Here is a 22,688-nt window from a genome sequence, read left to right on the forward strand (position 1 = left end):
GGCCGTTTTTGACCAAAAATCGCACATGTCTAAAAATCGCACCCTATTACATTTCGCCCCTAGCGTTCATGTCAGTAACCCAGCACTGATGCGACCGCTAGCTGCACTGGCTCTCCAATCGGCTTCGCTCATCTGTGCCCTCCTGGCAGCTGGCATCCAGAGGCAAATGCTTGTATTGTGTTATGACACTGAATATATCCCATATATAGTAGATCTCTAGCACATGAATGGCTGATGCAATGACATTGCACAATGACATATAGGGGGAAATTTAGCAATATGAAAAACCTAGTTTTTCGTATTAGTATTTCCCCTACGACTGCATACGACTGTTTCAGTCGTATGCAAAGTCGTGTTCCAGAGGGGAATGTACAAAGCAGTCAGATACGACTGCTTTGTAACCCTCCGATGGTGTAACCATTCGTATTAGCTGGCCATATATACGGCCGCTAATACGAATGTTTCTGGCAGTCTGCACGGATCAGTCAGATCCGTGCAGGCTGCAAGGTGTAAAAAAATAGAAAAAATAAATAAATAAAAAAAATAAACAGCGTGGGGTCCCCCCCACAGCTGTAACCAGCACCAGGCTGAAGGAGCCGGGGCCGGTAATTAAAAATCAGGGATCCCGACAAATAGAGCTTCGCTGATTTTTTAAAAGCAGCCCCAGGCTCCAGGTCCGGGGCTGGTTCCCAAAATATGGGGGACAAAATGACTAGGGGTCCCCCGTATTTTAAGAACCAGCCCCAGGCCAAACCAGCCAGCAGGGTAATGTCGGGTAACACTTATGATATAAGGTCCCGCGGCCAAAACATTAACCCCCTGACCGGTCAGCCTGGCCAGGGGCCCTGGGGGAGTGGGGACCCCCCCAATGAAGGGGTCCCCCCCCTCCAGGACTTACCTGACCAGGCTGAAGCCTGGTGCTGTCCCCGGTGACCCTGGGCTGTGGTCACCGGGCTGATCTTGGTGTAAAAAAAGAATAAACTATTGTTTAATACTGGGGAACTATGAGTCCCAGCAAGCCTCCCCAGGCCTCCCCAGCAAGCTTGGACTTGGAGAACCTGACTGATCCGTGCAGGCTAAAGCCAAATACGACAGGAACATCAGGGTGTATTTTCCTGTCGTATTTTGGTGCCTGTTTTACACCAAGTAGCAGCCGTATTATCAATACGGCTGCTTAGTAAATCAGGAACCACCATTCTTTTGAATGGTGATTTCTGTCGTATTCTATCGATGGTGTAGACATTCGTATTTGTAAATACAAATACGAATGTCCCATCATTAGGAATACGAATTGTTGTATTTTCAGGATTGTAAATCCCGAAAGTACAAATGTGTAAAAAATAGGTGTATTTCTGCCTACGAATACACCTATTTTTTACGAATCCATTTTGGTAAATTTCCCCCATAGTAACTACAAAATTTTACATTTGGAGCATGTTTAAAATGCACATTTACATTCATAGTGCATGGAAGTAAAGAAGGGGAGATCGTAAATACATATAATATGTTCTTGCGGTACTGCACATATTTGTACTTATAGAGCAACCAAAATAGGGGATATTCAGAGGTTTCACATTTAAGATACAGTGCTGCGTGCTTATATTCAATATACTAAAATATATATGGATATGGATTATGTAACGGCGGCCATCTTTGTGGAGGCAACTTGTTAGGTTTCATACTACATGAAAATAAAAAAGGGGGGATCGTAAATATATATATAATATGTTCTTGCGGTACTGCACATATTTGCACTTATAGAGCAATAAAAATTGGGAATATTCAGATGTTTCACATTTAGATAAATAATTAAGATACAGTGCTGCGTGCTTATATTCTAATACAGTAATGAGGATAAAGTGCTGAGTGCTTATATGAATGAATATAGGGAATTCTCCGTGTTCATTTAAATTAGGAGGTATTTTGAAGATAAAAGTGTTCTTTTTAGAAGGGTGAGGATTATATGATATATTTACATTTAATGTGCATATATACGTGTGTATAAACAGATATATATCTATAAATAGAATGAGGTTAAAAGTCATTAGGAATTGAAGGTGCTAAAATAAATTAGAATAAGTTATGGTGAATTCTTTAGGTAGAAATGCTAGTGAGTAGTATCATAAAAGGTCAGTCGTCATTTTTGTTAATACAGCACCTGGTTTTCCCAAGGGGTCTCCCTTCTTGGTACTAGCCAGGCCCAACACTGCTTAGCTTCCAAGATCGGACGAGATTGGGCGTCACATACTGTGGTTTGACTGTAGATAAATACGGTGACACTTTTGAGATGTTTTAATACCTTTATTATATTTACACCCGAAATTTAAAAAAGTGTACAGAAGTTTGTGATAAAAGATGTGCCAGTAAGAAGTGGTAATGATACGTTTTGACCTTATAAGATTGGTGCTATTTCATAGCTGTCATTGAAACCCTGGGGATGCATGGTATCCAGCTCAAAAATCCAGTACATTTCTCTCTGGGATAATTTTGTCGCCAAATCGCCTCCTCTTGGTCCCATTTTGACCCATTCAATTGCCTTAAAAGTTAGTCTATCAGGATTGGCGTTAAGGTGACTTTCAAAGTGTTTGTAGATGGCGTGGCTGTCTATCTTGTTCTTGATGTTGCGATTATGTTCTTGGATCCTCAGTTTCAGTGGTCTCTTGGTTTTCCCTACATATTTCAGGTGACAGGGGCATTCTAGAAGATATATTACTGAACTTGTATTACAGTTAATGAAGTCTTTGATGGTGTAGTCCTTAGTGTCGTTGAAGTTGGTGAACTTTTTCCTGTTTGGATGAACAAACTTACATATATTACATCTTCCACACTTGTAGGAGCCTACACACTTGATTCCTGTATTTGTTTGTGGATTCTTTAGAAGGCTTGGTGCTAAAATGTCTTTCAAGTTCTTAGATTTCTTGAATATACAACTTTAAACCAGGACCCAAAAGACGTTTTTATATGACACGCACCTTGACCTTGTTGGAGGAGGCAGGCAGTGGCACTGCTTTACCCGGCTGTGTCCCAAAGCCCACACACAGCCTGGGAAGAGCTGCGCGCAGATGCTGAAGTTCCCCCTACAGACGGAAGCCAGCAGTTACAGGGAGCTGCCGCTTAATGGTTGAAGCCGTGCATAAATACATAAACTGCTCAGCATCGCCGATTGATCGGCTGCCAGGGGGGGGGTTCTAAAGGTGCCCATACACTAGTAAGATTTATCTTCAGATCTGGCTGGTTGGAACAAAATCATGGTTATGGATGAGTGACAGTTTGTCAGTTTTCCAGCATTTCCAAGCAAATGGTCAACTGTCGTTTGCTCTCATCCATATCCATGTGTTTGTTCTAACCAGCCAGATCTGAAGATAAATCTCTGTGTGTATGGACACCTTAAGTACTCAGAAACCTCCCCTGTGTGCGCCCATGGAGGGCCCTGCTGCAAGCTTACGATCTATAGGGACTTAATTATTGTGGCACCCACATTAGTGTGCTAGAAATGGTGCACAGCAGAGCATCTATAGGCATTTTTTCTTATGACTTTTTTTTGTCTCAATTTCTGAAATTTGAAGGGGGTGGCTGCAGGGCCGTCTTTTCGTATGGGCTTAATGGGCACTTGCCCAGGGACCCCAGGTGTATAACGACCCTATTCTGATAGCTGAGGATCCCCTTTTTCCAGGGATACCAGAATTTTGAAAATCGGCCCTGGGGAACTGGAGATATCCAACTTCAAAGCAGCAGTCCACATCCGACCTGTTAATTGCAGTTCCCAGTCATATTTCTCAGGTTCTCTCTGACTTAGAGTTTTCTGAGAGTATATTCCCAAATCTGGGACTCTCCCCTTTCTGTCGACACTAGCGGCTTGTCTTTATCATTCCCAAAACCAGAGATATCAGCCTTCCAGCAGCCGGTCCCTGCTCCAGCTCCAAACGTCTGGTGTACAGTTTTAGATTTTTGTCAATGGATTGCTCTGGCTCCTGATCTCTGATCCCCAAGTCCCCAGCACCTCCTGAAAGTTGGGACTCTAGGTTTTTATACTATTGAAGGCTAAGAAATCTATTTCCAGATAATGGCGATATCTGCAGTCAAACAAGCTGCACTTCCACCGGAAAATGGTGAATAATAAGCCCACTTCATTATCCAACCCTCCCCTGCGTATAAAACACCCCCTACCTCCCTGGAAGTCATTTACAAGGGACCCTTCATTCAGCTCAGTTCCCCTTCCACACGTTAGTGTTCTCCCTCCCACCACCTGTGCAGTAAAGGAGTAATTAGCAGAAGTTACTGCTCCAGGTCCTACATGTTGAATGAAAGATAGAGCACCCCCTGCCACCTGTGGGACATCAAAGCTGCTGCTGATAGCACCCCCCACCCATAGGAGGGGAGAATGGGTAAGGGCCCCAGTGCATTGCTTTGCCCAGGGGCCCACACTGCTGTTAAGACGGCCCTGGGTGGCTGTGCTAGTGGTGGGTGGCTGTGCTAGTTGCAAGGAAAAATGTGCAATGTTAGCCCTTCTATTAACGGCAGATGTCTGGCATTTTGGTAATGCTGGCACAACACCCCACTGAATTAATTATCTTCATTAACCCTTTGCGTGCCAATGTTGCTGTGTGAGATGTGAAATACAGTATGGAGGTTATTCTGGTCCATTTTGAAGCATTGCGTATTGATTAAATGCCATCCGCTACTAGCACAGCCTCCCCCCTCGCTTGCCTAGTTCCCCGCACGGCTGCGAATGGATGTTTTGCATAAACATCCATTCGCAGCCTTGGGTGCAGGGGCCAAATCATTCTATCAAATAATTTGGAAGGTGCACAAAAAATTAAGACACTCTCTGGTGTCTTAGCTGTTTATGCTCCACATACGGGAAGAGGGCGGGCAGCTGACATCTCGTGACGTCAGCCGCCGGCCCCCGGCAGACGATCACTGCCTAATTTCCATGGGAACACCCAGTGTTTTCATGGGATTATCCATGAAACATAGGTGTTCCCATGGGCGCAACCGATCAACACCGCCAAACCCCCCCACCCTGCACTGGTGGGTGCAAATGAGAGCTAGTTCGCCGTGCCTGACCGCACCCAGCATATGCACATACGCACAGAAATGCGAACGCGTTGGGGGGGGGGGGGGCGTATGAACCAGAATAAACTCCTATATCTGCTAAAAATGCCAGCCTCGCTCATAGGGACTATTTTTTATTGGGGGGACAATATTTAACTAAACTTCAATTAATTGACTTCAGATCATTTGCTGGCAATAACTAAAGTCATTCACATTACTTGACTATGGTCTTGGAATTTTAACTGGCTATTTGGCACATCTCTCAAAGCAATGTTGACACTAAAAAGGTTAAGGGTGTTCTTGTGTGGAGTTGGGGCCCACATCCATTTACACTCCACACAAGCAATAATTTACAACTTTAATTCTGAATATGCTATAATTGAGTCTCCAACTGCTATACAAAATACAAAAGTACTAATGTTTGCATCATGTGTTCAGAGGAGCACAGTGCATTGAGGGTAACACACCTCTTTTTCATAATTGTGAAATAATTGTGTTGCTTTTTTTAAGATTATACAAGAGATTATATTTTAATTAATTTGTAATGAGCCACACTGCTCTGTAGTATTGAAAAGGAGCTAATATATATGAAATAACACCTTAAGGGTCAACACTTCAACTCTGATGACAAGATGAAAGCTGCCAATCGGTCCTGGTGTCAACAACAACAAAAGGTAATTGAATGGCACAGGGGGTTGCATTCAGATCGGAGGAGGAGGGGGAACATACAAGAGCATCTTATCTTGCTTGTTTTGGGTAGTGGGTTCCTCCTTCTTGGCCAGCGCCCTCTACCAGTGATATTCAGGAAGATGGAGCTGCAGAGAAGGAAGGACCTGCTTCCTGTATCGAGTTAATTACATTTGGTGGTGTGGTTGGTTTTCCAAGGGGTCGGTGAACCATGCTGGGCCCCTCCAACAAGCCAGAGCCTGGGTAATTAACACCTGCTCCACCTCCCTCTCAACACCACTGGCTTGGAGATATTTAAAAACCAGATAGCAGCACAGTAGGGGCAACATGTAGGATGCAGAGGAGTGATTAATTTCTTCTGCACATGCATCAATGTCACACTGCGCATCTATCCAGTTTGCGTGCACACAGAGTTGGAGCTAGGACTGAGACATTGTTCAAATATAGTGAATATTACCTGGGAGGTGGCTTAACACAAGCACAGATAGTCTTAACAACGTGTTTCTGGCACATCATATGCATTTCACTTAAAGTAGATGCAAACACAAATGCTCAAGTACTCACAGACTTAGATGATGAAGCGGGTGCAAGATTTGATGATGTTACTGATGTGGAGCCTAAAGACTCACCAATTAGTATTTCAGCATCTACGGACACTGGGCTAGATTCTCTAAACTTCAAAAGTGATAAAATGGAGAGTGATAAATAGCAAGCCAATCAGCTCCTACCTGCCATGTCACAGACTGTGTTTGAAAAATGTCAGACAGGAGCTAATTGGCTTGCTGTTTATCATTCTCTATTTTATCACTTTTGAAGTTTAGAGAATCTGGCTCACTGACTGTGTCCTAGCACACAGTGCTGTAGAGAGGTCAACCAGCTCTGTTCTTTTTGGCCTAATCACGGGAGGTGTGGCCACATCCCCTTAGAAAATTTAAAAAAACGTATTTTTAGCACCATCGCAGTTATTCATGAAAAGCAGGGGGTGCATCAGCCATATACAGTAATTTCCTTCCACATGGTTTGGTTTGCATGGGGAAACTATCACGTGAAATCTTCAGCAATCCAACACCAGCAATACTGAGCAATGACCATTGTGTATACTAAGGTTATAAACTTATAGGGAGCATCACCAAATTCTGCAACATGCCAATTGTCACAGGATTCAAGGACTCTTAAAGCTTTGAATGAAAATGTAAAATAAGTGCTCAATCCATTTTTAAATAAAAAGAAGTTGTTATTCAAGTCTTTGCTTTGGCGTGTATGGATAAGGTTATGGCTGTAAATGATCTTTGAACCCAGATGGTAAACCAATATTATAGTATAACTAAAATAAAGATGGCTAAACCAAGCAGTGTTAGACAATAGAGAATAATTGATAATGATAAGGATACATGAATTATGTCTGCTGCTTCATTTTAATTAGGTGGGGATTTCAAGTGATGTTTCCTTTTTTTTTAACAAAGCAAACTTTTATGTGGATCCATTAGGGACATACAGGGGGTCGAAATGTAAGCTGGGCCCCAGTAAAATGGAGAGGTTCTGACCACCGGGTGAGGCCTCTGGGTGTGGGCATGGCCACGCCCTGTGAAAAAAGGTGCAGCTGTCTCTCTCCAGCTCAGCACATGGCACTGAGCAGAGTGTGCTGAGCTGGGGAGAGAGGCTGTGCTGCAGCAGCAGCCTGTTATCTCCCTCCCCACTGCCTGACTCCCTGACTATTTCAAATGGAGCACTGATCATTCTGTGTGTATGCCTTGCAGTGTATGCCCGCCATTATAGCCCGCAAGGAAACAGTGCTTGCACTGTCTTACCTGCAAGATCATGGCGTTTTGCCTATTAACAACAGGCAAAACCCCACTCAGCATGATTGCTCAGCACACAACATTGCAGGGTGCATCGCTATTGCCGTGCAATCAGCATGGAAACAGCAGTCGCCTGTGAGTACAGGCCTTAAAACCAGCACTTGTTATTATTGTGTAGAACTACTGTACCTCCAGGAGTATTTATTGTGTAGTACAGGAGTAACCCACAAAATGTCATAATATCTGTGGGGTGGGGGAAAGAGGGCAGAATTTGGCAGCCAGTGATGGTGATATTATTAATTGATGCTCCGTTATTAAAAAAAAACGTAGTTATTCCATCAGCCTAGCTTGTACAGTACAATTACTGTATGAAGAATTTCATTTACTTCAATTACATGAAGACTTGTCCCATACTTATAAAGCCAACTGCACCAAACTTATCTTTATTTATAATCAGGTGATCTATTTACCCCTTAGAGAAACAGTGTCCTATGGCTATCTATTCCCATTCATCACAATGTGATACTGGTGGCAGGCAGAAAATTACAGTGAAAGGATCAGTAAAAAAATGAAAAGGTCCACAGATTTGGTATCTCTCTAACTGTAAAAATATTACATAGCTTTAAAAATATATAGTAAGAAAGCATATGTGGGCTAGTTTTTTGTCCTATTAAAAATTTTCCTAAATTGTATTATGTGATTATAAAGTGTATTCTATTCTACATAAATCGTGTTTATTACATATATTTTCCTTTTATATAGCAGGGCCGAAATTTGAATGAAATTGTATTAAATGTTGTACTATGCACATATTGGGGATCAGCAGCATTTATGGAAGAGGGGGGCTACTTCCGGCCATCCTGCCATTGAAGGAGGAGGGGAGACCAGTCACCAATAGGATCATGGCACCTGCACAATGGAAATGACAGACACAAGAAGTTTTTTGTCTACACATGTGCAACCCATAGAACCTACAGTATAAAGCTGATGTCGTCGTCAGGGAGCTCCGTTTCCAAGGTTAGAAATACTGTAGTGATTTTTATTTGAAATAATATTATCATAATAATGAATAAGAATGCTCAATTTTGCATCAATTACAGCATTTTAGATCTTTGGCATTCTAGCTGTTAAATTGTTGAAGTAATATGAAGAATTGTCATCCCACACATTCTGAAGCACCTCCCCCAGTTGGTTTGGCTTGATGGGCACTTCTTATGTATGATACGGTCGAACTGCCTCCCACAACAGCTCAATGGAGTTGAGATCTGGTGACTGCGCTGGCCACTCCATTACAGAAAGAATACCAGCTGTCTATTTCTTCCCTAAATTGTTGTTGCATAATTTGGAGCTGTGCTTTGGGTCATTGTCTTGTTGGAGGAGGAAATGGAATCCAATCAAGCGCTATCCACAGGGTATGGCATGGCATTGCAAAATGGACTGATAGCCTTCCTTATTCAAAATTCCTTTTACCTTGTACAAATCTCCCACTTTACCAGCACCAAAGCAGCCTCAGACCATCACATTACATATACCATGCTTGACAAATGGCTTGTGGCAATCTTCCATGATAGTTTCACTTGTTCTGCATCTCACAAACATTCTCCTGTGTGATTCAAACACCTCAAACTTCGATTTGTCTGTCCATAAAACTTTTTTCCAATCTTCCTCTGTCCAATATCTGTGTTCTTTTTCCCATATTAATCTTTTTCTTTTATTGGCCAGTCTCAGATATGGCTTTTTCTTTGCCAGTCTGTGTAGAAGGCCAGCATCCCGGGGTTGCCTCTTCACTGTAGACAATGACACTGGCATTTGCAGTTAAAATTTAATGAATCTGCCAGTTGAGGACCTGTGAGGCATCTATTTCTAAAACTATAGACTCTAATGTACTTGTCTTCTTGCTTAATTGTGCCCTGGGGCCTCCCACTTCTTTTTATTCTCTGGTTAGAGCCTGTTTGTGCTGTTCTCTGAAGGGAGTATGAAATGTTCAATTTCTTGGCAATTTCTTGCATGGAATAGCCTTAATTTTGAAGAACTAGAATAGACCATCAAGTTTCACATGAAAGTTTCTTGCCATTTTGAGACAATAGTTGAACCCACAAATGTAAGGCTGGATACTCAGCTAGCTCAAACGAAGGCTAGTTTTATAGCTTCTCTTCCCAGGAAACCCATATTCAGCTGTGCTAACATATTTTCATAAGGGTTTTCAAGGGATTTCTCACCATTCGTTAGACTTCTAATGTGATTAGCAAACACATATACAGTACCATTAGAACACTGCAGTGATGGTTTCTGGAAATGGGCCTCTATACACCTACAGATGTAGCGCCTCTCAGCCAGCACTGGAAATCGCTAGGGTTAGTGTGGGGTGCAGGCAGCTACTGGGGACAGCGAGGAGCATCAGCGAAGCGGTGGCAGGCTCTGTCAGAATGGGGCGCGTGAGCATCTCATGCATGCGTACCCACTTCTGGTGGATGGCGAGTGGTGGCAGATGGAAATAGATGAGAGCTGCTCCATCTGTATGTAGATATTCCTTTAAGAAACAGACATTTGCAGCTAGTATAGTCATTTACCACATTAACAATGCATAGAGTTGATTAACTGAATGTTATCTTCATTGAAAAATCTGTCCTTTTCTTTAAAAATAGGAAATTTCAAAGTGACTCCAAACTTTTGAACAGTAGTGTATGTCACCAGAAGGTTTTCTAAAAATGCTCTGTAAATAAAGCTTTTGTTTAATGCAACCTTCCAATATGATTATACCCACTTTTTACTAAATGTAACTACTGTAGCAGAGACAGAAGTGGCTGACGTCACATGTCTTCCCCTAAAATGCCTGGGCACGCCTGCTGTTTCATTGACACTCCCAGAAAATGGATGGTTACTGTGACACCCCAGAAAACTGGGTATCCCTTGCCATGCCCAGCATTTACATTGGTTGCCAGGGTAACCCTATTTACAAAGGAACTGCAGGGGGTTGATAGGCAACTGCCCTGCAGCAGCACGCGGTGTGAGGACATAGGGGAAGGACACTTGGACCCAGCACTTGCCTAAGGTGCTGGGATCCAGACAGGACAAGGAGGTGCCCCATGATTGGCGCTGAGAGATGAGCTCGAAGAGGAGGAGGAGGAAAAAAGTGTGGCGCGAAGGAGGGACAGTCAAAGCGCCATTACCTTGAGGGGTGGACTGGTAGTACGTCCGAGAGCTGCAGCCAAGAGAGAGCCAGGGCGTGTAGTGGCAACACCGACCTGCAGCAGTGAGTGACAGCCCCGAGCAGCGGAAGGCCTGCGCACCGGAGAAGATACCATCCGCGTGACCCGACAGCGAGTGACTGGCAGAAGCATCCCGCCACGTCATCCAGCGACATCCACAGCAACGCCAGAGTGAAGAGACGCAGCACGCAGAAGAGGCTGAGCTGGACCCGACAGGATAAGACCCGGCTAGCGTGAGTAACAGAGTGTGTGGTCGCGTGAAGAAGGAGAGAGCTGCCCCCAACCCCGGCCGGAGACTAGACACGCTAGATTGGAGGAGGGGGAACCAAGTGCCGCAGCCGCGACCCTGTGACCCTGCTGGAGACCCGGTGCCGACCACCGCTGCTCCGTTCAGCTACCCGCACCCTGACAGCCTGCTGCCTCTGTCCCCTATCTAGCAAGGGGTAGTTCACACAGGGATTCCTGACAGTGCCCTCTCACCAAGCCCTTTGAGAGTCCCAGCCACCAGAACCCCTTCCAAGCACAGACAGAGCCCTTGTGCCACCGTGGGCTTTCCCCCCTCACTGCCTAAAGAAGAATTGAAAGTTACTGCTCCCTACAGCTCAGGGGACAGCCCGTGTGGAAATGCAGGTTAGGAGCACCTGCATTTAGGCCCTTCTGAGTGTCAGGACATCCCCATTTGCAAAACTAAGGAGCTCTAAAGATACAGCTACCCCAGGCACACAATTCTGGACACTAATTCCCAATCACAGACACCCTCAGCTCCTGCGCTGCGAAATATAAATCTTCACCAGACAGAGTACAGCCATTTCCTCCAAAGGAGATCCAACAGTGCCAACTTGTGGCTTAAATCAGGAATTTCCCTGCCAGCTTTTCAAAGGAGATATCAGTAGTTCCTTTATTTGGGACAGTGCCCCCTCCCATGTTATCTTTGCTCACCTAAGGAGGATTGTTCTTTCATGTTATAAAACCACTGCGCAGTAGGAGAATAGAGGCCTCCAACGGACCAGAAATCCTTGTGCACAGGTCTGTCTTAGAGACAGTAGGTTATGTTAGAAGACTGGGTACCCAGTAAGCATAGGGCTGTTTAAAGTGCTATTGTGTGACGTTATTTTATACCGTGAAGTTATTGAGCTGATAATTTCGTATGTGTCAATGTGATTGCTAAATTGCCTTGTATTATTGCCATTAATAATTGCCATTTAGAGGATTGCCTAAGTTATTGCATCCTCCCCTTTGATGACACGGCTGTCTTACCCACGTGCCTAATCTGTACTAAGCCAGACCCTCCCGCAATGCCCTACGGTTGCATACGTCGCATTGGGGTTATTCAGCCCTGTCAGTAAAGAAGACAGACGTTGTAAACAAACCAGGTTCAAGTAGGTAACTGTTGCATAAGAGTGTACCAGCTAGTTATATCCTTCTGGAAAGGAGTTTGACGTATGCCTGGCGGTGCCTTGTCTTTAGCAAGCGTTAGTTTTCTTATTATCGTATTTGCACTGTATTGCATTTTAGAGTGATTGATATTGTGGTAGACCTGCCGGCTACCGTGTTGAAATATTGAAGTGCACTATAAATAAACACCCTTGAACCGTTCCTATAGCATCCTTCTTGTCTCAGCTGAGCCTCAAATCAGAAGAATATGTCGCGGTCAAGTTCCTGAAGTCAAGTTAACGGTAAAGGGTTTCTTGCCGTCTTTTCCGGTGCACCACATTACCACCCCCAAACACCGGCTTTCTGTCAATCAACTTGCACACAGCGTTCACAAAAGTGGCAAGATTTTATCACAGGACTGCCCAACGCAAGAGTACTATGGGCTGTATGCAAGCAGTCTATCGATAATTGCTTAGCCTGCAAATTTGTAGCCATGTAATCAGGTCTGAATTAGGCCTTTTGTACATACTGTATTTAAAAAAAATTCGGTACTCTTTAGCTAGAACGGCACCCACGATTTTGATTTTAGGCATCGCAAGGTAAATAATCGCGTCGGTCGCATCGAATGCGGCCAAAAAATCGCATGCGATGCGACCGACGCGATTACCGCGATTTTACTTAGGGAACAATGTTAAATGGCCCAATTGACCCGATTTTACATAGGGAACAATGTTAAATGGCCCACAGTCGCCAAAAAGCCACCCTGAAGTGTGAAATGCCCCCCCCCAATTGTTAACGCCACTCCACGATCAACATCAACCCGAAGCGTGGTGAGCGCAGCGAGCCCGCGAGGGGCGGCGGTATGCGTCCTCCGACCTTTTCATACCCCCACTATCCACGTCGGCGTGGAGTTGAGAATAGAAAGTGTGGCGAGCGCAGCAAGCAACCGAGCCCGAAGCTTGGTGAGCGCAGCATGCCCCGCGAGGGGACGCGGATACCTTCACAGGTGTCCGCGTCCCCTCGCGGGCTTCACAGGTATCCACGTCCCCTCGCGGGTCTCGCTACGCTCGCCACGATTCGGGCTCGGTGGCTCGCTGCGCTCGCCACACTTTCTATTCTCAACTCCACGCCGACGTGGATAGTGGGGTTATAAAAAGGTCGGAGGACGCGTACCGACGCCCCTCGCGGGCTCGCTGCGCTCGCCGCACTTCGGGTTGACGTTGATCGTGTGGTGGCATTAACAATTGGGGGGGCCATTTCACACTTCAGGGTAGCTATTTGGGGTCTGTGGGTCATTTAACATTGTTCCCTATGTAAAATTGGGTCAATTGGGCCATTTAACATTGTTCCCTTTGTAAAATCGCGGTAATCGCGTCGGTCGCATTGCATGCGATTTTTTGGCCGCATGCGATGCGACCGACGCGATTTACATTTTAACATGCATTTCTATGTAAAATCGCAGGCATCGCATCGGTCGCATCGCATGCCATTATAATGGCATGCGATGTACATGCGATGCCCGCGATGGGCGCCGTTCTAGGTAAAGAGTACCAAAAATTGCTGTGCAATTAAAGTTACAGCCCAGTGTTTCCACTAAACCTTGATTAGTGTTTTCTTGCTTCTGTAACACAAATACGATTCAATATTTAAATAAAACTATGAAACACAACAACTCTTGGATCATCTCAGTTTCATCAGGTGCCTTGCAGAGCATGGTACAGTGTATTGCTGCTTCATATAAGAACCTGGTAATAAAAAAATAATAAATTAATAAACACTAAGGGGGTGTTTAGTTAGCCACGGGTTTACCCCATGGCTAATAGCTGCATCAGAAATATTCAAATAGCTGGGAATACCCCACAATGGGACTTAACCTAGCCACAAACTCTGGTCATGTGGGGAAAAACTAAATTGATTCCACAGTTTACTGTATATGGAATCAGTGGGTTTCTGTGCTTAAATCCCAGTTTCTCGGAATGGGAAAAGTCCTTTCCCTGCAACACATGTATTTTTTCCAACAATTTATCTTGGAATAAACCAGCAGCTAATTGATTTCCTCTTTAGTGTACACATGATTGCACTCAGCCCAGGTCTGGTGGAGGGGCCCAGTGGGTCTAGCAACTAGGGTCACATGCAACTAGGGTAGTGGCTACATGACAATAGGGATGTGGCCACATTATGCCACACACCGTAATGCCCCATACACATGGCACAGACCATAATGCCAATATACATTATGCCCCTGTAGTGCTACTTACACACATAATGCCCCCTGTAGTGCTGCTTACACAAATAATACCACAACTAGTAAATAAAAAAAACAGGAGAACGCGTTCACAGTTAGGACAAATAATGCTTCCATTCTGACGCAATAAATAAAAAACCAGGAGAACGCACACCCACAGTTAGGACAAATAATGCTTATGTTCCGATTCCAGGAAGGTAACTCATGGGTAGGAAAGTGCTGCCCTTTTCAGCGCCATTGATTGTATTTCTATTGTTTTTACAATACCCCAACTAGTGTTGCTTACACACATAATGCCCCCACTAGTGCCGCTTAAACATCATGCCACTACTTACCACCCAACATGCCAGGGGTTTCTTGCTCATTGCCAGGGGTTACATGATGGTTGCCAGGAGTTGGCAGATGTTACATGTTCCTTGACAGGGGTTTCTTGCTCCTTGACTGGGGTTACATGCTAATTGCTTGGAGGTTACATACTCCTTGCCCCAAGGGTTACATATTTGTTGCCTGGGATTTACCTGGTCATTGCCTGGGGGTTACATGCCCCCCAGTTTTTTGCCTGGGGGGCATCCTCATTGCCAGGGGACTGCAGGGTCACAGCGTACCAGCGCTTCCTGAATCTGGTGCCTCCGGGTATTACTGTACATGCTGCATTCCCCTAAAAGACACTAAAGGTTTAGTAGGACCTCTTGCTTCTGTGTCCTTCAAGGCTGTGGCCACTCGTGGATGGGTGCAGGGTTTCTGTCCATGCAGACAGAGACCCTGCACGCCTCCAGATAGTGGATAGAGACTCTACACCCCTGCGGTGGCAGTGCTTGGGCTGGTGGTATGGGGTAAATATTTCTAACAGGTACGCCATAACACCCCATACCAGCATACTTGCACCACTACCTGTTACATGGCAGCGACTATTTTCAACTGTTGTAGTGTGGCCAGGGAGGTGCTTAAAGTACTGTTTTTTTTCTGTATTTTGTTCTAAAGGTGCATGGCCACACCTCCTACAATGAGGCCACACCCCCTGAAACCTACTACCCTGCACTCGGCATGCACAGTGCTAAAAATTATCCATCTGCTAAATGTATATGCAATTCTGCTTTAGCCAAATAGTACATATTGTGTGGCTTCATTTTAATGTTAGCCCAATAATTTATTCTCATTGATGCATTATTTTTCCACTATTCCCAAACTGAAAAGAACAAAAAAAACAAAATAGCAAAAATAACATTCCCAATATTTAAAGTAATTTTTGATTAAAGATTAAATATAGGAATCTAGGACCCACAATAGTTGACAGTTACAGAACCTAATTTTCCTCAAAGTTTTTGATACCAATTTAATTACTTATAAAATGTTTCTGAATTAATTTGAAACCTCTGACCTTGTTATTAAACCTCTTTCCTTTAAAAAAAAAAAGGTACTTTATTTTACTTGCTTGACATGATTTCTTGTGAAAACAAAATGCAGAAGCATGTCACATTTTTCCTATCAGACATTTTTATGACACCATCAATTGAAGGTGTCAGAAGCTGAGTGTGGTATTACACTTCTGCCTGCATATAACAACAGCTGGTGTGTAAAAGAAAAAAAGGGTCCCAAATGTGTACTGACAGATTTTTCTAATCCTTCAGGAGTTTTTAATAAATCACTCTGGTGTGAGAGGGATGCAGCTGATCACTGAATTAGCTACTGTTGGAATAGATCCATGTGTTGTTACATCCCACTATCCTGGATGACATCACAACAGCTTCTAGTCCTTGAGAGTCCTGAGGGTGATCAGCTGAAGGAATTGGCTGCTTCTGCCAATCATAATACTGCAACGATGCTTGCTGTTCCAGTACCAGTGATAAGAGAGAGAAGCAAGGAGAGCACTGACTATAGCAGCCCATCAAGACGTACAGTAGCAAAGGGAGAGGCAGTCAGCAGCTGCTGTTCGTGAGATTAAATAGTTTTCATAGCATTGTTTTTCTGTGTGCTGTTCCCTGGTGGAATCCTCATGTCCAAGAAGGAAGGTGCATTTTATAGAGGTGTGAATCATTCCAGCTGTCTGCATGGCTAGAAAACGGTGACTGCATGTATGTCTATCCCTGCTGGTATATAACAGGGCTTTGCTGTAAGGAGTTCAGTATCTTAGCTGGCTGACTTGGCTACTGATTCAGCAGATGGTGGGAACTGACAGGTAACCCTAACTCCTCTGTTCCCGTGGTGACTGCTAAGCATCTGGTGAAGAGGAGACAGACCTTGCTTTTCAGGTAAGTCTTACTTATAAAGTGCTCACTATTGTAATATCCACGTAGTATATCCATTACTGTATATGCTTTGTATTACTACTCACAGTAAATTATACTTGCTCTAAACGTAGAGTAAAATAACAAAAGAGCAGAGATCAGCATCACATAGTACAAACTGTAGCATCGTATCGTTCCAAAGGTGCTCATTCAATTGCTGTGGCTTCTAGGTGTTACTAGAGTGACGATCTTATGTTATCTTCCTTCTCATAGTACAGTTACAAAGATTTCTCTGTTACCCTGCAGATGACTCCCAGCTTTTTCAAGTGCCTGACATTTGTATGGAACTTAATGAAGAATAATTGCAAAGCATTTTCTGGCAATTACTCACCAGCATCTTTCTCCAGCATCGTTGTTGTGCATTGAATGTTTCATGCATGTGTTAATCCTTTATTTGTTTATTTGCGGTGCTTCTTTGATACGATCCAGATTGTTTGCAGAGCTATTTCTATGTGTAACCAATCAGGCATTCCGTCTTCAATGTATTGATCAGTCATGTCCATTTGGCTATGCTTGTTACCATGTGCAGTTGAGATAGAAATGTATTTTCTCTGTTCCAAGCCTTGGCTATAAATCACACTGGCCAATATGTGGAACACTGATTTCACACCAGCTCCAGATGTCCTAACTTTTATAGAGAGTTTATATTAAGTAAATCACACCATAGTCTAGCATTGATCGTGATGTTGAGCACCTAATGTATGGAAGCATTACTTTTCTATTCTGGATAAATAGTTCATTAACATGATATCAATGTACTGTATGTCCCCTATCTTATTGTATGGATTATATGTAGTAAGGAGTACAACAATCTGGTTTGTAGTAACACATACTGTATTGAGAAGCATCATGGGATAATCCTATGCATTAATATCAATCTCTTATCAGATGGAAAGTTTTTCATTCCATGTCCACTTAGTGAATTGCTCTGTATGTAAATTAATCATATATTATGCTTTGCATTCACTTATTTAGTTGCTTTGGTCTTATTGTTTTGAATACAACTCTTTAAGCCACTGATGTTTACCAAGTGATGCAACACATGAAGTGATTTATGTGACACTGTATTTAAAAATGTAGTTCTGCCAATCTTAGAAGTGCATTATACCAGGTATACATACTGTATTACTACATGATTGACAAAAGTTACATCCATCTGACTTATTTTCATTCTTTCTTTTAAAATGAATCTTAAAGTGAAAGTAGAAATTTTTTTAATTGATTATGTATACTATAACATGCATATTTGCATATTTGACTTAAAATATATGATTCATTACATTTACAGGTATCACTTTTCTCAACTGGAATACCTTCGAATGTTTAAGTCTTGCGCTGAACATTCCGATTCATTTGTTACCATGTCTACCTTAACCACTGATTCCCAATCATTACGATTACTGTGATGTAGAGTATTTAAATTGAAAATATAAAGTGTTGTATAAACATTTATAGCCATACAGATGCTGCCACTTTCCCATAGACAGTTTGTCAGTAATTGTATAAGGAAAAAATGTAATTTATCTGCATTAATAGTGCTGAAGGAGCTTTTAAACCCCTCAGGAGATGAAGTGGTTAAGGTAAGGTTGACCTTGTTCAGGAAAACACTTTGTGTATTATTGATCAAATTTTCCAGAAATGCAAGACAAATCATATAAACAGACAGACAGATTATGCAGCACAGGAAAACTAATAAGACTATTTACATTAGTAGAACACAGATTAATCAAAATAAACTTGCTGTAGTTTTAAATACACACAAACACACACACGTATATATAATCTTGCAGATAAATGCAAAAATGTACCCACACAAACATGTTCAGCCTACATCTGTTGTTCAGGTGAATGAGCTATTTGTTTACAATGTGTCATTGTGCAGTGTACATTGTCTGACTAGCTCTAGGTTCAGCAAAGATGTTTGCTTGATACTTGTTCAAGGTTTGTACTGTACTTTTTCAGTAAATGTTTCAGTTTGTCTTAATTTGTGTTTTGACATTTACCAGATCACAGCCTTGCCATTTTTATGAACTTTGAATCCTCTCCAGTCCAACATGCATTTATATTTAAGTCTCACCAACTAAGGTGTCATAGTTGGGAATGAGCCAATTGGTGTTTAGGAATTAAATGACCTACAGTACAATATCAGTTTAGTACACAAGCTGGTTGTTGCCATAATGATCACAGCAAACACCTTTGCTGAGTGTGGAGGACCAGAGTTAACGTTTCAAAATCCCCAAATCCATCTTTTTTTATTATACAGGTTGAGTATACCATATTCGTATATGCAAAAACCAAAATATTTCAAAAGCCGTGGTTTTTCAGAATATTTTGTTTCTTTTTGTCCACCCCCCCGGCCCTTTTTTCGTACTTACCATGTCCCCTGGCATCCACGGCGGGCTTCAGGATCCTCTTCAGTGGCATCTCTGGTCACAGGGGTGCATTGCGTGAGTGCATGGGTGCGCACTCACACAATGCAACCCTGAGTCCGCTGATGAGGTTGCTGAAGGCCGCCATGGACATCGGGGAACATCGTGGACACCGGGGGACCATCGGGGCACCACCATGGGACCAGGTAAGTATAGCAACTATTTTTTTTCCCAAAAAACGGAAAAATCCCTTATCCAAAATGCTCGTGGTCCCGAGCATTTCAGATAAGGGATACTCAACCTGCACTAATTTTGAAATTTTACATTTTTTAATCATTGCAACATCATTTTTATTTTAGTATTATTTCTGTGTTTATTGATTTAATTTATATAAATCATAGGACACTTATAAATGTAAAATGATTATTTTATAATATAGCATTTAGATTGCACAAATCTGTAATAATAATAATAATAATAATAATAATAATAATAATAATAATAATTATTATTATTATCATTATTATTATTATTATTATTATTATTATAATTCTAGCAATAATATCATTACAGTACAAGTACTGCAGGTAAAGCAGTGACCATATTGCATACATATAAAATATTATCTATACACACACGCATATATAAGCTTATAGAAGACTATATTGCATATGCATAGAACATTTTATGGTAGATTTTCACATTATAGAGTATCTCTGCTACTTTTGGGGGAGAATCAAAGTTGTGAAGTTATAATTACATAGACGTTTCCTTAATTAAACCAGATGTCCAATTTTAGCGAATGATGACTATCTATTGTGCTATTAATATAAACTAACAGTGTAAAAAAAGGACTCAGATTGTAAGCAGGTTCCTTTCTTTTTGCTATCTCAACATTATTCCTATGTATTAATAGCTGAAGGATGACTGAGTATATCTTATACCAAATTAAAGTTTTTGATCCACATATTTGCATTGTCATTGGCTGCATTGTTTGTGGAAAAATGTCTGTCTGCCATTTACAATGGTGCTCTGGAAAATGTAACAGTTAGTGAACTTTCCCAGTGCACCTGCTAGGTGACCTGGAACAAGTGATCTGCAGGTTGGTGTGGAAACTGTGCAGCCACTAAGCAAACCATTTCCCAGTTGAAACCATGCACATCAGCTACTGTAGTAGTTATTATTCTAATAAAGTTATATATATTTCCTACAAATTTAATATCAATGTGTTAAAAATTTGAATATGGCATAACATTTTTGCAAAATGGTACTTTTAAGCCATATTGTATTATTTGGTTAAACACGTAGTTTGTAAAAAGAGAGGATCATAGAGTTCACCCAGCATGAATAGCCTGACAATCATCCTCTTGGAATCCTGACAGATAGATTAGCAATGTCTTAGTCATACAGTATGAAGATTACATATTTTCTTTACTATTTTGTTTCTTTGTACAGTAGCATTAATAATAACCTTTACTTTACTGAAGAGCTGAGCTTGGAAATACTTTGAGCAATTTTGTTCCACCTTCATCATCAAGTAAATTGGTACTTGTGTAGTTTCACGGCGCCAGCTACTTCCAGGTGGACGCTCGCCACGAAATATGTCCAAAAAAGTAACTTAACTCCATGCCAACTTGGATAGTTCATACCTCCACTATCCATGTTGGCATGGAGTTGATTTTAAATAGTGTGGCGAGCATAGCGAGCCACCGAGCCCGCAGCGTGGGCGAGCGAAGCGAGCCCCGCAAGGGGACTTAGACGCACGGCGCCATGCTGGCGCCGTGAAACTACACAAGTACCAGTAAATTTTTTAAAATATTTAGTATACAGTACTCAAAAAATCATGTAAAATTAGCACAAGCATTATTTATTATGCTCAAAATGTAAATACAGTGTAAGAAAGGGATTTGGTGGATTAAATGATGGCTATAAAAACTATTACAGTGCACAATGCATGCATACCTCACGTAGTCAGATATCTGGAAGTTGAATCTTTTAAAGCTGCATTAAATATAAGTTAGCACTATAATTCCAGGGATAACAAGGGAGATAATGAATCTGGAAATCTATTAATTAGACTTGTTAACCATAACTTGGGAGAAATTAGAGTAAGGCAACTGTCATTTACAATCCCTGATCAGTGAGAAATGGTATCTCTGGTTTAATAGAGCATATTATAACTGTTATTTATGACTTTTTGGTGTTATTCATCCAAGTTAGTTACTGTCACTTGCATATTTGTTCTCCGTAAAGTCAATACTATTACAATTTATCTTGTATTAGTAATTTAGTAATTTTAAAAGCAGAGTGAGCCTGTTATTAATAACTTATTAATTGAATATCCAATACTTACTATATGGCTAGTTAAAACTCAACTATCAGGCGCCCTGCTTTAAATATTGACCCTATTAACTTATAAAGCGTCCAATGATTTGTTTTATATGTATATATTTTATATATATATATATATATATATATATATATATATGGAAAGAAAGGAGGTATAGAGAGCGCTTTTTAACCACCAATAGTTTGTCAAAATACAAAAACAGTACAAATATTTTTAAAAAACCAGTGTGCTTTTTATTAGATAATTTTCACATCTGGAAATGATATCCTTTTCGGAAATACAAGCAACCCCTTGTTGTATATATATTTGTTTTATTTATTTATTTATTTATTTAAAATCTGAGTGCTATGAGATACTGAATTACTTTTAACACCTGATTTGCGAAAATACCCCCCACCACCCTCTTCACCTGGAGCTCTAAAATCCCTATATTTATTTATTTATTTATTAACAGTTTCTTATATAGCGCACACAGATTCCGCAGCGCTTTACAGAGCATAGTTATAATCAAAAACACATAACAAATTACATTACAAGACAGTTTAGGACAAGTACATGGTTAATATGGATAGTTGCATCAGGGGACAGACACTGAAGCAATCATCAGGGTGGCAGTGGTTTATATATTCTAAGAAAGGCACATGAGGAGAGAGGGCCCTGCCCGTGAGAGCTTACATTCTAAAGGGGAGGGTTAGACAGACAGTGGTGACACAGAAGGGGAAGAAGTGGGCATAAACAGTAGGTTAGGATGAGAGATGGTCAGGTTTTATGCAGGAGGGTGGGAAGATGACAGCTTAGTCTTTGATATTTTAAGTCTAAAGAAGCGCTGAGTCATCCAAGAGTAGACAGCAGAGAGACAGTTGGAGATATAAGTGAGGATAGAGGGAGAGAGATCAGGAGAGGAGAGGTAGATTTCAGTGTTATCAGCATAGATGTGATAGTGGAAGTCGAGTGAGCACATAAGCTCACCCAGAGAGGATATATAGAGAAAGAGGACACCTACTATCAATGGAAGAGCAGGAGAGGTGAGGTCATTAGAGGTACAGCTGGGCATTTTCAAAACTGACAGTGCAAGTACAAGCTTTAACAGTGATAGTAAAAGTTGTTTGCAGATGTAAAATGCTGATGTTATGGTTGAATTGCCAGATTAAGCAGCCAGGAGTAGTATGTTGTGTGAATGAATTTAACACACTCAAAGCAGACTTTGGTTTTCTCCGTTGTTGTTTTGTCCTATATCCCTTCACTTCGGAATAACGGCATCTGGAATCTTTAATATTGTCATTCTCTGTGTTTCTGCTTTATTGATTGACTTCCA

The 22,688-nt window shown here is 41.8% G+C and overlaps 1 protein-coding gene and 1 pseudogene across 2 annotated transcripts in view; one reads left to right on the forward strand and one right to left on the reverse strand.

Moving 5' to 3' along the window:
- Window positions 1-2,146: 2,146 nt before the first annotated feature.
- On the reverse strand, window positions 2,147-2,266 carry LOC146039326 (5S ribosomal RNA; annotated as a pseudogene).
- Window positions 2,267-16,122: 13,856 nt separating this feature from the next.
- The window catches only part of LOC146061564 (bifunctional heparan sulfate N-deacetylase/N-sulfotransferase 4-like), a 325,562-nt gene continuing 318,996 nt past the window's right edge, over window positions 16,123-22,688 (forward strand). For both annotated transcript variants that reach the window (XR_014471058.1, XM_083174471.1), the window contains exon 1: window positions 16,123-16,618. The gene's annotated coding sequence lies outside the window, so the exon portion shown is untranslated. The remainder of the gene's footprint in view (window positions 16,619-22,688) is intronic.

This window comes from Crinia signifera, chromosome 1 (genome assembly GCF_055691185.1).
Source record: "Crinia signifera chromosome 1, ASM5569118v1, whole genome shotgun sequence".
NCBI classification, from domain to species: Eukaryota; Metazoa; Chordata; class Amphibia; order Anura; family Myobatrachidae; genus Crinia; species Crinia signifera.